Source organism: Dipodomys spectabilis, unplaced genomic scaffold (genome assembly GCF_019054845.1).
Source record: "Dipodomys spectabilis isolate Male_0828 unplaced genomic scaffold, ASM1905484v1 ptg000106l, whole genome shotgun sequence".
Classification (NCBI taxonomy): Eukaryota; Metazoa; Chordata; class Mammalia; order Rodentia; family Heteromyidae; genus Dipodomys; species Dipodomys spectabilis.
Window position 1 is genome coordinate 1,766,758 of NW_024870783.1, and position 4,857 is coordinate 1,771,614.

The 4,857-nt window shown below is 37.5% G+C and overlaps 1 long non-coding RNA gene across 1 annotated transcript; it reads left to right on the plus strand.

The window, feature by feature from the left end:
• The first annotated feature begins 310 nt into the window (after positions 1–310).
• Positions 311–1,499, plus strand: LOC122114157. Its single transcript, XR_006148534.1, has 2 exons — positions 311–495; positions 736–1,499. It is a non-coding gene; the product is annotated as an uncharacterized LOC122114157 (long non-coding RNA).
• Positions 1,500–4,857: the final 3,358 nt, after the last annotated feature.

Genomic DNA, 4,857 nt, shown 5'->3' on the forward strand with positions numbered 1-4,857 from the left:
TTCAACATAGTGTGTTGTACATCTCATTGCTACAATGGGTCAACCTGTATCCCTATTTAAACATTTTGTTTTTCCCTTCCCCTCCCCAAATTATAAAAATGTATATACAATATGCAGGGCACTGAAATAAAATACAGTGAAAACAGGGGTTATACCATGGGGGAGGAACATACCAATGAAACAAACAAAATCACATAGTACATTATACATACATTATAAACAATAGCAAGAAAGAAAAAAATAATTTGTGTCCCTATCTTGGGGTTCATTTCACTTAATATCATCTTATATGGTCATATGTACATAGCTTTTGACCTTTTTTGCTTGTCCTAAACTTATACTAATTATTGCAAATAAGATTATTATTTTCTTTAAAAGTCTATACATGAAATACTACTTTGGATTCACCATTTTAATTTAGTCCTGGGATTACACTTGAGACTTCTGAAGGAGAACCAACAAGTGGGTTTGGGTTTCCCTATCATCTGAATTGAGGTAAGTAATTTTTGCTTGTAAAGAATATGTTTGCAATGTATTCTGTGGTCATGTATTTCTCCTGATGTTTTACAAAATGTGAATTTGTTTATGGAAAAATGTGCACTGCATCTATATCCAAGATCAGATTGGTGGTTTGAGATAACAGAATGGCTGCAGGCCAAGAGCCCTTGTCTCTTGTAGCTGTACTGCTGCAGAGTTGTAATCCTTCTGAGTTACAAGAATATCCTTCTTCCCTAGGGAGTCGCTTGAAACTGAAACTACAGGTGTTGGGGATCCTTCCACAGGCTTAATTAGCAGTGGCCTTGTTGGATCTGTTTCTTGAAGCTTTGCAGGAATCTACTCCATAACAGTTTCTAAGAATGTGTAATTTGACATTCTAGAATGTGCACTTTTCTGCCTGTTATTCATATTTACAATCATCAGCAAGAGTACCCACTCCACACAGGAACAAGGGAAGCCAGTTTACTCCAAGAACATCACCTACACATTTTGTTGCTAATCAACATACTATCTAGTGGATTTGCCAGAAGTGGGCAGTTGTGCAGGCTTTCAAACCTGAAGTCAAACAAGAATAGAGGAGCATCTGAGTTCTCTTCCCCTGCAGCAAGGTTGGCCCCACTGTGGACCTGGGGAATGGACTACTGCTGTTATCTATCCTATGAACAGGATAGATCTAATGAAGAAACACACAGAGTCTATGAAATTTAGGCTTGAACTTTTTAGTTTGAAACTTTTGTTGCCCAGCGGTAATGATGATGAAAATAATTGATACCTTGTAAATTATGTTTTCATTATTTTAAGTATTTGCATAAGAATTTACCATTCTCCAAATCAGGTTACGAGTTCAATACATTATGTCAGCCCTTGCATCATTCTCCCCCATTAATCCAAGGAAATTTGATACTTGAATTGCCCACTCTGTCAGAATGACTGAAGGAGCACTATGTGAGGGGTCGAATTTCTGGGAGCAATGAAATATATTAAAGAGTGATACCACTTTTTCTGGGTCTCCAAATTCTTTCTGGTTGACAAGACACTCTGATTATTGTTGTGACATTATAAGGCTCCAATTGCAATAGAAGATCGGGACTTGAATGAAGACACTGCATTTTTCATAGGGTCCTTCATGATCCATCAGGTGTCAGGACTTTCTGGCATTCTTACATTCCTAGTGGAACTTTTGATCTCTGCCTTTTCTCTTCCTCTCTATGTTTCCAAACTCAGTGATGTGATGTTGATTTGAATTTTACTTGGGAGTCATTGTTTTGCAATAGATCATGACGAGTCCAGGGTTTTAGGTTTATCTTAATCCTGGTTCCATCTTGCTTGGCTGGAAGAAGTGAAAAATTAATTTCTCTTTGACAAATATGTTTAGCATTACTGGTAAGAACTTCCAGGTTGCTGAATAAGACCACACTCAAAGGACAGAATATGGAGGTCCCTAAACAAAGAGCAATACTTAGGCAATTATTAGGTGGGCATTAAGGAGCATATGGCTTTTGTAAGGGTCATATATTTGAGGAAACAGTATTATCTTCGACATTTGTAGAAAAGTGATTTTTCTTACAAAGCAAAAATAATTTCAGCATATGGTTAAGGAATTTTATTTTATATTGCAAATTATTTGAAACATTTTTACCTTTACAGATGGGTTGTAAGTGTAGTAAAAAATTGCATTTTGTTCTCATTCATTTCAGAATATGCCCTCATAGTTTTACACCCTAAAAATTTCTTAAAAACAGGGCATTCTCTAATCTGACCCAATAAAATGATGGTATCCTAAATCATGCCCTGTGGACTGCAAGACCATTTTGACTTTGACAATTGTAACAGCATTTGTGACAAAAGGACCCACTTACAGGTTGCCTTAACTGGCCTAGATCTCAGTCTGCTTTTAATTCAGAACAGTTTTGCGGTCCTTCCTTGAATATCATAATCTGGCTCTTTTATACATTACATACCCTCACTTCTTAGAGTCGTATGGTTTCTATCACTACACAATTACAACTCTAAATGTTCATTAGAAACATTTTTATATGTTCATATAATATTTTTACCATATTTGCCTATTTTAACTTTTTTTTCTCTCTCTATCCAATGAGTACCCATACCCAGAGAGGACCTACTTTACCATTCCATCATTAATTTTGTTTCCCAATTTTTAATGTTTAAGCAGTTGTACAAAAGAATTGCCATTTAAAAAACCACACATCATTTAAATAGGAATACAGGTGGACCCATTGCAACAATGAGATGTAAAAGTCCTTATGAGGAAAACAAAATTTACAAATTTGTCAGGGAGGCGGGAGTTGGCTGGGAGGGTGGGAGGAGGATGGGAAGGGATGGGAAGGGGAAACAAAGGAGGAGGCTACAATGCTTGATAAGAAATGTACTCATTATCTTGCCCATGTAATTGTAACCACTCTGTACAGTATTTTCACAATAAAAAAATAAATAAGCAAGTTATGAATACAATGCAAATTGATCAATGTCATCCCTTAAAACATTCTCACTATCCATCCCTACCCACTCTTTGTGCACTCTTCATAATCTGGGTGCTGTCCCTGTGCTCTTCAGCTCAAGGTGATTGCTCTACTGCTTGAAACACAGTGTCACTTCTGGTTTTCTAGTGGTTTGTTGGAGGTAAGAGTCTGACAGACTTTCCTGACCAGACTGGCTTTGAACTGAGATGCTCAGATCTCAGTCTCCTGAGTAGCTAGGATTGCAGGAGTGAGCCACCAGCACCTGACTTTGCAGTGAATTCTTATCCCCATTCTCCTTTTCTCAGCTTCATTCTTCTTCCCCTTTGCCCTTGATCCCACTCCATTCCATTCAAGTGCCTGCCCTCTACTGTTGTTTTGTTGAAATTTGACTTCGCCATTCTAAGGGATTATACTAGAGTGCTGTGTGGAATCTACCATCTTCCAATGAATATATTTGTATGTATTTGTATACCAACTAACCTATTTACTAATGAATTTATACGCTAAATCTGGCTTCCATACATAAGGGAAAACAGGCATCCTTTGTCTCATTCATTTTTCTTTAAATCTGCACTATAAGATTTTCTTTTTAAATTTATTTATTTATTTATTTTTATTGTGAAACTACCGTAAGGAGTTGTTACAATTACATGGGCAAGGTAATGAGCTCATTTCTTATCAAGCATTGTTGCCTCCTCCTTTGTTTCCCCTTCCATCTCCCCCCACCCCTTGCCCGACACCCCCCACCCCCTTGCCCGGCCAAAGTTGTAAAGTTCATTTTTCAACATAACGTCTTGTATATCTCATTGTTGCAATGGGTCCACCTGTATCCCTATTTAAGCAATTTCTTTTTCCCTTCCCCTCCACAAATTATACCAGCATCAAATACAGTGAAACCAGAGGTTATACGATGGGGGAGGGACATACAAAGCATCAAAGAAATCATCTTATAAATATGTTAGAAACAACTGCAAGAAAGAAAAAAAAAAACATGCATCTGAACCAGGGCAAGCAAAAGGCCATGTGCTTCTGGGGTCACAATGAGCCCTGTCAGGTTCACTGGTTTCCAGCTAGCTATGATTATGGAAGCACCATGCCTCACTCTTCCCTAAATGTCGTATTTCACTGGACACATGGAGGTCTCAATACTGTAAAATGAGGAGTTCCAAAGATGATTTCAAATTTCCAAAGGCAACATTGGGAGGAAAGGAAGGAAGATGTGGCAATGTTTAAAAGGAAATGTACTATTTACCTGACTCATGTAACTATAAGTCCTCCATATGTCACCTTTCCAATAAAATGTAAATAGAGGCAGGTAAAAAATAGTGTTGTTTTAATGTTTTTCCTCAGCAGCCAGGGCAAAAATTTAGCAAACCTCACACCTGTAAGCCTGTAACTGTGATAATATGGAATGCATAGGTAAGAGTACTGGGTTCTGTGAACACCCTCAGAACAAAGCATGGGATTCTCCCTCAAAAATGTGCTAGAGTCAAAGTGCTGGAATGTGGTCATTTACCAAGATTGTTTGAATTCCTGAATACAAACTTCAGTCCCAACAAATAAAAACAATAGCATCAAAATTGGTACTGATGATGGTCAATATGCTTTAAGTGGCTGTATGTGTGCCCACACACTTTGCATCATAGATATTCTTTTTGGAGAATTACATGTTATTTAATAAATAAGAATGCTATTTGTAACTAAGGTTTATAGAAAAAAAATTGAGAACAGAAATGTGAAGGTGTCCAATGATGCTAATCAGTATCAGCTGATTTTGAACTGTTACTCACAAGTGCTTCTGAGACCACTCACTGTGCACAGAGTACTTTCTGACACTGTCCAGTCAGACAATGATTGCCCAAATTCTGATTATCAC